Source organism: Delphinapterus leucas, chromosome 13 (assembly GCF_059928025.1).
Source record: "Delphinapterus leucas isolate spDelLeu-1000000601 "Yukka" chromosome 13, BTC_Dleu_Yukka2, whole genome shotgun sequence".
In the NCBI taxonomy this organism is placed as follows: domain Eukaryota; kingdom Metazoa; phylum Chordata; class Mammalia; order Artiodactyla; family Monodontidae; genus Delphinapterus; species Delphinapterus leucas.
In genome coordinates this window covers 33,368,092-33,381,164 of record NC_143141.1, presented here as the reverse complement: position 1 = coordinate 33,381,164, position 13,073 = coordinate 33,368,092, and positions in this window count along the sequence as shown.

Here is a 13,073-nt window from a genome sequence, read left to right as displayed (position 1 = left end):
TAAGAATTCAGTGTACTAATTGGACGGGAGCCAAAACCATTTATCCCTCCGCTGCCCAGCCCGTGGAACAGACGTCCTTGGCTCCCACCTCCCCGTGAGGAGAAGCAGCGGAATGGAAATCCCTGGATCTCCTATCCCCAGACATACAGGGCTTCCTTGGTCCTCCCCTCGAGTTAACATGGGGGAGCTGTCTGCTCCAAGCCTCTGCCCCCTCTGGGCTCCATCCCCAGTGAGAGCCACACAGATGTCTCCTCCTGCCTCCTCGGGGACATCCCTCTTGCAATTAGCACCCCTAGCCCCCTCTGTGATTCAATCTCTTGCTCTCTATTACCTCCCCCGCCACGCCCATCAGCATTTATGATGGTCAAGCATCTGCCATGTTAAAGCTACACAGCACCAGCTGCCACCCTCACTCCCTTCTTCTGTTCACAGCCGACTTCCCGGAAGTACACGCGCTTGCTGGCTTTCCTTCCTCACCCTTACTCTCTCCTCAATCCATAGCAGTATCGCTTCTGTCCCCACCACTTTCCTGAAACTTCTCTCTCCAAGCAGCCAAAGGCTTCCTTATTGCTAAATCCAATTTCAGTAGCACGTGGCCCCACCTCTCCAGCTCACCATGCTCTTTCCCTGCCTGTCTCGGCACAGCCCCCCTGAACTGACTCTTACCTCTGCCTGCGTCTTCTCATTCTCCATCATGGGACTTTTTTTAGAATTCTGGTTTTGACTCTCCTCCTTTTCCTTTCTCACTCCACACTCTCCCCGGGGTGATCTCATTTACTGGCATGGCCTCGGTGACTAGAATCTCCATCTACAGCCCAGAGCTCTCCCCTGAGCTTTGCACCTATACACTCAAACAGATTGCTCACCTACCATGGACCAGGAACTGTTCTCAGGAACAAAACAGATCAAGACCCGGCTCTTGGGGGCTTCACGGTGTAGCAGAGACAAACACTGTACAAGGAGACAAGGCCACTCCACGCAGGATAAGTGCCAACAGAGTCATGGGTCAGCATGATTGGGGGCCAAGCGGATGGCATCTGTGAGGGTTAGGTCAGGAAGCAGAGACACTGTGAGCATTAAGAAATGGGGGATATATTATAGGAATAAGACATTACAAATGTGTGGGGAAAGCTAGGAAAGCAGAAGTCCTAAAGGGGAAGATCAGAAGAAAGTCACCAAAGAGCCCCCTGAAGCCAGCCAGGAGCGGGTCCCAAAGAGAGTCAGTGGAGAAGCCTGTGGAAGGCTGTTTCCTCTACACCTGGTGGAGAGCAGGGCTTGAAGGAGAGAAGACAGGTTCAGAGATCCATCGGCTCTCACCCGGAGTACTGCCGCGTGTCCTAGACCATCTCCCTGACTGGACTCTCATCTCGTCCCAGTGTGTCCGTCACGGTACAGCCTAAGCAGTCTTTCTACAATGCAGCCCTAACCTGTCACTCCCTTTCTGAAAGCGCTTTCTGCACCCCACTGCCTTCCAGACAGCGTTCAGACTCCTGGGCAAAGCTGACAGGGTCCATCTTGCCTCCGCTCCCACAACAGGCCCCCTCTCTGTCTTCTCCCTCTTCTGGAACCTGCCCCCATCCTGTGCTTACACCCCAGCTCTCCACATGCTCCATAGATCAAACTTCCTCCACTCTCTCGTGCTCTTGCTCTCTCCCAGACCCCTGGACACACTTTTTCCCTCACCTTCTTTTCCTGGCCAAATCTCACCCTTCCTCCAGGAAGTTTCTATGACACCCACCCCACAGACATCTGAGCTCCTCGTATGTGCTCCCCCCAGATCCTGTATATTCCTATCTTTGCCCTTATCTCATACTCAGGCATCTGCAGGCTTGACGTCCTTGTGCCGTGGCCTCACTCAACTGTGAACGCCATGAGGGAAGAGGCCTCATTGTGACCAGCCCATACCTGGGCACTGCAAGTATTTGATGAGTATTCATCAAACTAACAAACAATTACATGAGCTGTGCGATAAAACATAAGGATGACTATTCTGTAATGTCCCTGTAAAAAGAATACAAAATTTTGTGTATATGAAGACTGCAGTTTGTAAAATAAGTAGAAGAAAAATGTATGCACAGTTAAAGTAAAAGTGGGGGTATGGGAGGAACGTGTGAATAATTGTTAATAAAGTTCATTTCTGGGGAGGAACCAAGATGGCGGAGTAGAAGGACGTGCTCTCACTCCCTCTTGCGAGAACACCAGAATCACAACCAGCTGCTGGACAATCATCGACAGGAAGACACTGGAACTCACCAAAAAAGATACTCCACATCCAAAGACACAGGAGAAGCCACAGTGAGACAGTAGGAGGGGCGCAATCACAGTAAAATCAAATCCCATAACTGCTGGGTGGGTGACTTACAGACTAGAGAACACTTATACCACAAAAGTCCACCCACTGGAGTGAAGGTTCTGAGCCCCACGTCAGGCTTCCCAACCTGGGGGTCCGGCAACGGGAGGAGGAATTCCTAGAGAATCAGACTTTCAAGCCAAGTGGGAATTGATTGCAGGACTTCAACAGGACTGGGGGAAACAGAGACTCCACTTTTGGACGGCACACACAAAGTAGTGTGCTCATCGGGATCCAGGGGATGGAGCAGTGACCCCAGGGGAGACTGAACCAGACCTACCTGCTAGTGTTGGAGGGTCTCCTGCAGAGGCGGGGTGGGGGGAGGTTGTGGCTTACCTTGGGGACAAGGAAACTGACAGCAGAAGTTCTGGAAAGAACTACTTGGCATGAGCCCTCCCAGAGTCTGTCATTAGCCCCACCAAAGAGCCCAGGTAGGCTCCAGTGTTGGGTTGCCTCAGGCCAAACAACCAACAGGGAGGGAATCCAGCCCCACCCATCAACTGTCAAGTGGATTACAGTTTTACTGAGCTCTGCCCACCAGAGCAACAGTCAGCACTACACACCACCAGGCCCTCCCATCAAGCATCTTAGATAGCCTCATCCACCAGAGGGCAGACAGCATAAGCAAGAAGAACTACAATTCTGCAGCCTGTGGAACAAAAACAACATTCACAGAAAGACACAAAAGATGAAAAGGCAGAGGGCTATGTACCAGATGAAACAGCAAGATAAAACCCGAGAAAAACAACTAAATGAAGTGGAGATAGGCAACCTTCCAGAAAAAGAATTCAGAATAATGATAGTGAAGATGATCCAGGACCTCGGAAAAAGAATGGAGGCAAAGATCGAGAGGAAGCAATAAATGTTTAACAAATACATAGAAGAATTAAAGAACAAACAAACAGAGATGAACAATACAATAACTGAAATGAAAACTACACTAGAAAAAATCAATAGCAGAATAACTGAGGCAGAAGAACGGATAAGTGAACTGGAAGACAGAATGGTGGAATTCACGGCCACGGAACAGAATAAAGAAAAAAGAATGAAAAGAAATGAAGACAGCCTAAGAGACCTCTGGGACAACAATAAACGCAACCACATTCACATTATAGGGGTCACAGAAAGAGAAGAGAGAGAGAAAGGACCCGAGAAAATATTTGAAGAGATTATAGTTGAAAAATTCCCTAACATGGGAAAGGAAATAGCCACCCAACTCTAAGAAGTGCAGTGAGTCCCATACAGGATAAACCCAAGGAGAAACACGCCAAAACACATAGTAATGAAATTGGCAAAAATTAAAGACAAAGAAAAATTACTGAAAGCAGCAAGGGAAAAATGAAAAATAACATACAAGGGAACTCCCATAAGGTTAACAGGTGATTTCTCAGCAGAAACTCTACAAGCCAGAAGGGAGTGGCATGATATACTAAAGAGATGAAAGGGAAGAACCTACAACCAAGATTACCCGGCAAGCAACTCATTCAGATTTGATGGAGAAGTCAAAAGCTTTACAGACAAGCAAAAGCTAAGAGAATTCAGCACCACCAAACCAGCTCTACAAAAAATGCTAAAGGAACTTCTCTAAGTGGGAAAGACAGGAGAAGAAAAAGACCTACAAAAAAAAAAAAACCAAAACAGTTAAGAAAATGGTCATAGGAACATACAAGTCTATAATTACCTTAAACGTGAATGGATTAAATGCTCCAACCAAAAGACACAGGTTTGCTGAATGGATACAAAAACAAGACCCATCTATATGCTATCTACAAGAGACCCACTTCAGACCTAGGGACACATACAGAGTGAAAGTGAGGGGATGGAAAAAGATATTCCATGCAAATGGAAATCAAAAGAAAGCTGGATTATCTATACTCATATCAGATAAAATAGACTTGAAAATAAAGAATGTTACAAGAGACAAGGAAGGACACTACATAATGATCAAGGGATCAATCCAAGAAGAAAATAGAACAATTATAAATATATATGCACCCAACATAGGAGCACCTCAATACATAAGGCAACTGCTAACAGCTATAAAAGAGGAAATCGACAGTAACACAATAATAGTGGGGGACTTTAACATCTCACACCAATGGACAGATCATCCAAAATGAAAATAAATAAGGAAACAGAAGCTTTAAATGACACAATAGACCAGATAGATTTAATTGATATTTATAGGACATTCCATCCAAAAACAGTAGATTACACTTTCTTCTCAAGTGTGCACGGAACATTCTCCAGGATAGATCACATCCTGGGTCACAAATCAAGCCTCAGTAAATTTAAGAAAACTGAAATCATATCAAGCATCTTTTCTGACCACAACGCTATGATATTAGAAATGAATACAGGGGAAAAAACGTAAAAAACACAAACACATGGAGGCTAAACAATACATTACTAAAAAACCAAGAGATCACTGAAGAAACCATAGAGGAAATCAAAAAATACCTAGAGAAAAATGACAATGAAACCACGATTATCCAAAACCTATGGGATGTAGCAAAAGCAGTTCTAAGAGGGAAGTTTATAGCTTTACAAGCCTACTTGAAGAAACAAGAAAAATCTCAAGTAAACAATCTAACCTTACACCTAAAGGAACTAGAGAAAGAAGAACAAACAAAAGCCAAATTAGCAGAAGGAAAGAAATCATAAAGATCAGATCAGAAATAAATGAAATGAAAACAATAGCAAAGATCAATAAAACTAAAAGCTGGTTCTTTGCGAAGATAAACAAAATTGATAAACCATTAGCCAGACTCATCAAGAAAAGGAGGGAGAGGACTCAAATCAATAAAATTAGAAATGAAGAAGAAGAAGTTACAACAGACACTGCAGAAATACAAAACATCCTAAAAGGCTACGACAAGCAACTCTATGCCAATAAAATGGACAACCTGGAAGAAATGGACAAATTCTTATAAAGGTATAACCTTCCAAGACTGAACCAGGAAGAAACAGAAAATATGAACAGACCAATCACAAGTAATGAAATTGAAACTGTGATTAAAAATATTCCAACAAACAAAAGTCCAGGACCAGATGGATTCATAGGTGAATTCTATCAAACATTTGAGAAGAGCTAACACCCATCCTTCTCAAACTCTTCCAAAAAATTGCAGAGGAGGGAACACTCCCAAACTCATTCTATGAAGGCACCATCACCCTGATACCAAAACCAGACAAAGATACTACAAAAAAAGAAAATTACAGACCAATATCACTGATGAATATAGATGCAAAAATCCTGAACAAAGTACTAGCCTACAGAATCCAACAACACATTAAAAGGATCATACACCATGATCAAGTGGGATTTATCCCAGGGATGGAAGGATTCTTCAATATATGCAAATCAATCAATGTGATACACCATATTAACAAATTGAAGAATATAAACCATATGATCATCTCAATAGATGCAGAAAAAGCTTTTGACAAAATTCAACACCGATTTATGATAAAAACTCTCCAGAAAGTGGGCATAGAGGGAACATACCTCAACATAATAAAGGCCATATATGACATACCCACAGCAAACATCATTCTCAATGGTGAAAAACTGAAAGCATTTCCTCTAAGATCAGGAACAAGACAAGGATGTCCACTCTCACCACTATTATTCAACATAGTTTTGGATGTCCTAGCCACGTCAGTCAGAAAAGAAAAAGAAATAAAAGGAATACAAATTGGAAAAGAAGAAGTAAAACTGTCACTGTTTGCAGATGACTTGATACTATACATAGAGAATCCTAAAAATGCCACCAGAAAACTACTAGAGCTAATCAATAAATTTGGTAAAGTTGCAGGGTATAAAATTAATGCACAGAAATCTCTTGCATTCCTATACACTAATGATGAAAAATCTGAAAGAGAAATTATGGAAACACTCCCATTTACCATTGCAACAAAAAGAATAAAATACCTAGGAATAAACCTACGTAGGGAGACAAATGACCTGTATGCAGAAAACTATAAGACACTGATGAAAGAAATTAAAGATGACACCAACAGATGGAAAGATATACCATGTTCTTGGATTGGAAGAATCAACATTGTGAAAATGACTATACTACCCAAAGCAATCTACAGATTCAATGCAATCCCTATCAAATGACCAATGGCATTTTCTTACGGAACTAGAACAAATCATCTTAAAATTTGTATGGAGACACAAAAGACCCCGAATAGCCAAAGCAGTCTTAAGGGAAAAAAACGGAGCTGGAGGAATCAGACTCCCTGACTTCAGACTATACTACAAAGCTACAGTAATCAAAACAATATGGTACTGGCACAAGAACAGAAACATAGATCAATGGAACAAGATAGAAAGCCCAGAGATAAACCCACACACCTATGGTCAGCTAATCTATGACAAAGGAGGCAAAGATATACAATGGAGAAAAGACAGTCTTCAATAAGTGGTGCTGGGAAAACTGGACAGCTACATGTAAAAGAATGAAATTAGAACACTCCCTAACACCATACACAAAAATAAACTCAAAATGGATTCGAGACCTAAATGTAAGACTGGACACTATAAAACTCTTAGAGGAAAACATTGGAAGAACACTCTTTGACATAAATCACAGCAAGATCTTTTTGGTCCATCTCCTAGAGTAATGGAAATAAAACCAAAAATAAACAAATGGGACCTAATGAAACTTCAAAGATTTTGCACAGCCAAGGAAACCATAAAAAACACAAAAAGACAACCCTCAGAATTGGAGAAAATATTTGGAAATGAATCAACGGACAAATGATTAATCTCCAAAATATATAAACAGCTCATGCAGCTCAATATTAAAGAAACAAACAACCCAATCCAAAAATGGACAGAAGACCTTCTTTCTCGATAGAAGACATACAGATGGCCAAGAAGCACATGAAAAGCTGCTCACCATCACGAATTATTAGAGAAATGCAAATCAAAACTACAATGAGGTATCACCTCACACCAGTTAGAATGGGCATCATCAGAAAATCTACAAACAACAAATGCTGGAGAGGGTGTGGAGAAAAGGGAACCCTCTTTCACTGTTGGTGGGAATGTAAATTGATACAGCCACTATGGAGGACAGTATGGAGATTCCTTAAGAAACTAAAAATAGAATTACCATATGATCCAGCAATCCCACTACTGGGCATATACCTAGAGAAAACCATAATTCAAAAAGACACATGCACCCCAATGTTCATTGCAGCACTATTTACAATAGCCAGGTCATGGAAGCAACTTAAATGCCCATCGACAGACAAATGGATAAAGAAGTTGTGGTACATATATACAATGGAATATTACTCAGCCAGAAAAAGGAACAAATTTGAGTCATTTGTTGAGACGTGGATGGATCTAGAGACTGTCATACAGAGTGAAGTAAGCCAGAAAGAGAAAAACAAATATCGTATATTAACGCATGTATGTGGAGCCTAGAAAAATGGTACAGATGAACCGGTTTGCAGGACAGAAGTTGAGACACAGATGTAGAGAACAAACGTATGGACACCAAGGGGGAAAACCGCGGTGGGGTGGGGATGGTGGGGTGCTGAATGGGTGATTGGGATCGACATGTATACACTGATGTATATAAAGTTGATGACTAATAAGAACCTGCAGTATAAACAAACAAACAAACAAAACAACTACTACTAAACTTTCTTTGGGTTATTTGTTTGGAAATATGTTCATATTAATGTTTCAGACATGACATGAAATTTCTAAAAATCTTATATGTTCTGGTATAATGTTATAAGTCATAATTCTAGTTATTACTTTAAAATGTATATATCAGAAATAACTATATTTCCTTGTCAATTGCATTATGATGAACTTTCATCAAATCTTTAACCGTGGCCATTTTTAAGTCTTTTGTCGTTTACAGACAGTTCTGGGTGTACTCTGATGCTTTTGCAAAGATGTTCCTATAAAAGGGTTTCATCTTCAAGGAATTCATGGAAAAGACTCTGACAAGTACAGGTTTCTGGTAACTGACTATACTGCTGAACTGAATGAATAAGCATTTTCAGAACTCTAATGGAAAACGGATGAATTCCTAAAAGTGCTAACAAAAGATCAAGATGAAAAAAAATTAATTACATGGGACTGAGTGACCTAATGAGGATGATTATAATTTTTGTGACTTTCTGTTTGAATTAAAAAAAAATCCCACAAGGACTCAGAGGAAAAAAATATACAAATCAATTTTCACTGCAAAGTAAAGGAGCTGTTACAGTGGAAGATTACTGGACTGAATGTCAATATTATGACAATAGTATGAGTGTTTCGTGTTTGGTAATTGCAATCATTGTTGCTTTTGTTGTTGTCATCCATTTACAATGTTTGGTGTCAGTTTATCTACCTCCTGTAAAAATAAAATACAATGTGTGTGTGAAAAATAAAAAAATAAAACACACAAAGATGACTGTATATAAAAGAACGTATAAGTATCAGACAATAAAATGCTTTCTAGTCATCAGAATTTGTTATATTGCATTTACATTTTTATTGGCTTATGAAAATCTTTAATGCACTTTAGTATAGTATATTAAATAGATGAATATTTGTCCCTTATAATGTCATTTATTATATGTAAATTTTTATTCTGTCTTGCTCTCCTCAAACCACCAGTACATTGTTGTGTTATTTGTGACATGGGGAAGTTGCTAGGCAGTGTTGTTACAGATTCTGGCACCAAGCCACTGAGTTGTGACAATGCCAACCTCTGTACTACATATCCATCCTTCTCAAAGATGAGTCGAAGGCAGAAAATATGCTTTAAGCGTATAGGGACTTGCATGCCTTTGGATGAAGATATAACTAAAACATGATTATTTGGTACACAATATTCATATAAATATTGGCAAGTAAAAATAACAGAGTCTCTTGCTGTTCTGAGATAATATAATCTGGATCCTTGCTTTCAGATTTGAGTTTTTTCCTTAGTATGTTAGTATCATTATTTTGAACTTGCTTTGCATCAGTTTGGCAGCCTTCTTTGTATAGGTCTGTTTTAACAGCTTACTTTATGTAGATCTATTGTGGAGGCCTTTAAAAATTGTTTGGATGGTAATGGATCTGTTTGCTTATTTCCTTGTTTGTGGTAATAAACTGATTGAATAAATAGTAAAAAAATAATAATAATAAAGTTCATTTCTGGCTTGTGGGACTAGCAGTGGCTTTCCTTCTTTCTACATTTCAGTTTCAAACTGTTCTTTCAAGTTAAAAAACTTACCATTAAATTTTTTTCAAAAGCAATAAGTTGCTCTCTTACCACCTACTTCTATTTTCATATTCACATTCCTTCCTAACCACATTTGTTCTATACTTCCGAGAATGAAGATCTCTGTCTTGGGCAGAGAAAGCCAATTTTTCCTTTCAGTAGGAGTTGACTGACCTGTCTTCTCTTTGTCATCTGTTCCCAGATGCCATCTGCTAGAAAACGTGTTCCTATCCCTTCCTTATTCCTCTTGCTTTGTCTGACACAAAGTAATCATGAGGGTTTTGAGTTGTATCAGAATGATGTATTAATGGGTATATGGAGAGACATAAGTGGCCCAGCTATGGGCTCCCAAATGTGGCTTTCAACAACAAGCATTCCCCAGACTCCCCCAAAGGGAAAATAAACACAGAAGACAAAATTGAGCAAAGGATACCTTTGTTTCCAGTGGAGACTTCATCCAGACCCCAGTGAAGGGCTGAGCCAGTTCTCCCTTGGCTACCCTGGGTGACTTTCTCCTCTCCAGCTGAGCCCAGTCTCAGATCCTGGAGCTGTCGCCATGTGAGGAAAGGCAATCCTAAGCACTCCTGCCCCGGGGAAGAAGAGGACGGTGTGCAATGAAGAGGGTGTTGGCCCTAGAACCCAGGTCAGCAGTGATCCAGGAGGACCACCTCAGCAGTGGCAGCATCACCAGGTTTACCCAACTTGCCATCCCCGTGAAAGTAAGTCATCACTGAATTCAGGAGAGAAAGCAGACCACGCCTCTGGTCCCATGGACCAATCTTCAACCTTGAGCATCCTCATCGTAGGAGGGAGAAAGAAGGAGAAAATCAGATAGAAGCCTGGTCATCCCACTAGAGACCAATACTTAAGTTATCATTTTGCATTTTTTTTTTAAGCCTGAGTTCTTAATGAAATCTGATTTTCCTTGGATGCACCAGGTCTCCATCTTTGTTTACCTCTTATTTTATCTGTGTTAGTGAGAAAATTCCCTTGGGAGCTTTACCATTTGAAATAGTTTCTGAACACCTCCTACCCACCTTAGGACACCTTCTTCTTATCATTTTGTCATTTCAGGCTATGTTAAAACATTTGGATTTGATCCCATAGGAAAAGGGTGAACCTTGAAATGTGCCAAGCCGTGGATGTACTAAGTGGGTTTAGTGCCCTGAAAAGAACTCTCTAACATCAATGTAAAGAATCGGGTAGGCTGAGAATTGCATCAGGGATTTTGTTAACAGACTGTTGCAGTAGTTCAGTGAGAGGTAACAAAAGCCTGACCTAGGGCAATTTGAGGAGGTACGTTCAAGGGAGTAGGGGAAGGTTTGAGAGCCATTTCTGAGATAGAAGGAATGGGATTAGAGGGGGAGTTAAGGTTATGTCCAAGGTTATAGCTTGGGAAATCCAGTGCATGGTGAGAACTCCACTCAAGACATGTAACACAAGAGGAGAAGTAGGCATTTGAGGAGAGGATAATGAGTTTGGGTTGCCTGAGAGAAAGCCAGGTAGACATTTTCAGTATATATTTGAAGATATGGGCCTGAAACTTAAGGCAGAGACTGGGGATACAGATGATATAAATGTAGATGTAGGTGTAGACACAAGTACAGATACAACTATCAATGTAGATATATATGAAAAACAGAGAGATTGAGATAGATAGACCTAGATTAATCTTAACAAATGGCAGTAAGAGCCCAAACCAGGATGACTACGAGAGTTTTTTAAGGAAGAGAAAGTGGTAATTGGCGATCACTTAAACATACGTGATAAAAGCATGTAAGCCATTAAAAATGATTCCAAATATTTGAGTCTTGGTGTCTGGAAGAACAATGGTCACATTGGTAGAAACAAAAAATACCATGTTGTGAGAGGAAATGATGACTGGTTTCAGAGTTTCTGAGATTGAGATCATGTTGGGACATACAACTGGAAATGCTGGGCAGGCAGGTTTAGGACCAGAGCTCTGACTGATTCAGCCTACAGATGTAGAATTTAGAATCAGAAAATTAAAAGATGTTAGAGCTGGAAGGAATTTTGGACCCATCGAAGTCACTCCTTCCTCTTATTGATGAAGTAATTGAGACCCAGATAGGTTCAAGGTTCTACTCAAGCTCACACAGATTTTGCTAGCAGAACCAGAGGTACAACCTGGTCTCTTTATTCCGAGTCCAAAACTTCTGCACCTGCCAAGGGATGGGTGTTGAGAATATGAAAATGGACAAGACAGCTTCCAGAGGGAGGCACGCAAAGGGCTATTGCAATGTTAAATTGGGGGGACTCCGAGAGCTCTGGAATTGTTACATTAGAGCACTCAATTTGAACTGGACTAAGATAGCTCCAAATCTCTTCCAGGGTGAGAAGAATGCGCCTTTCCAAGATGGTGCACTCAGTGTGGAGCAGAGAAGGTGGAGAGGGTATGCTCTACCTCAGTATCACTTGGGCTCCTGAAACATTACAGTTTGTGAAAATGACTTACTTCTTAAGTAGCTTGGGCCTTTCACAACTTTGCTTCTCCTTTAAAAATACACAGTGTGATGAAAGTAATACAGACTCAGTGTGGAACAACTGGAACATGAAGAAAAGTGGAGAGAGATGTAAAACTTATCTGCAATTCACTACTTGTATGAACACTGTTAATACTTTTATGTATATTTTAAACTTAAGAATCAAACTGTTTCTACAGTTTTATGTCCCATTATGATAAGTTAATATTATTTGGGGGTTATTGTCCTATTTCATTTATTTTTTTAAAAAACCCTAGTTTAATGTCTCTGTATTTTTCCATAGGTATAACTTAAAGTAACTATTTAAGTAACTATTCAACTATTGTCAATTATCTAGACTATTCCTATTTTGCTCTTATAAATAACGTGTGCTATGCATCCATAAACACATCTGCATTGTTTATTATTTCTTTATAATAAATTTCTAGAAGTGGAATTACTGGTTGAAAGACTATGAATCTTTATAAGGCTCTTGATACATAGAGGACAGATTTCTTTCTAGAAAATTTTGATCAGTTCATACTCCCACCAGCTGTGAATAACAGTGTCATATCACACTCTTGCAAGCACTATTTTTTTCAATCTTCGTTAATTTGTTAGGCTAAAAAAGACACCTCATTGCTTTAATTTGCATATTTTAATTACCAGCCATGTTAAAAGTTTTAAATGTGTTTATTAGCCTTCATAACTTTGTTTCAAAACTCTTTATATTTTAAGAACATTATCTTTTTGCCATATTTATTGGAGATATTGTTCAATGTTCCAAATCGGGCATTTGAAAATAGTACATATTCTTTTAGCTAAGATGCAAATTTTACATTACTGCTTAAACTGTTTAGATGGATAGTGGTTGGTTAAAAATATCTCAAGAAAGTTTGCTTTTATAAGTCTCTTTCTACAATTCTGATAGGTTTTGCTTTGTGCCTTTTGATGCTATAGTGTTTGGAGCATTAAGCATCGATTGGGTTCTAAAAGGAAAGAGATGGCCTA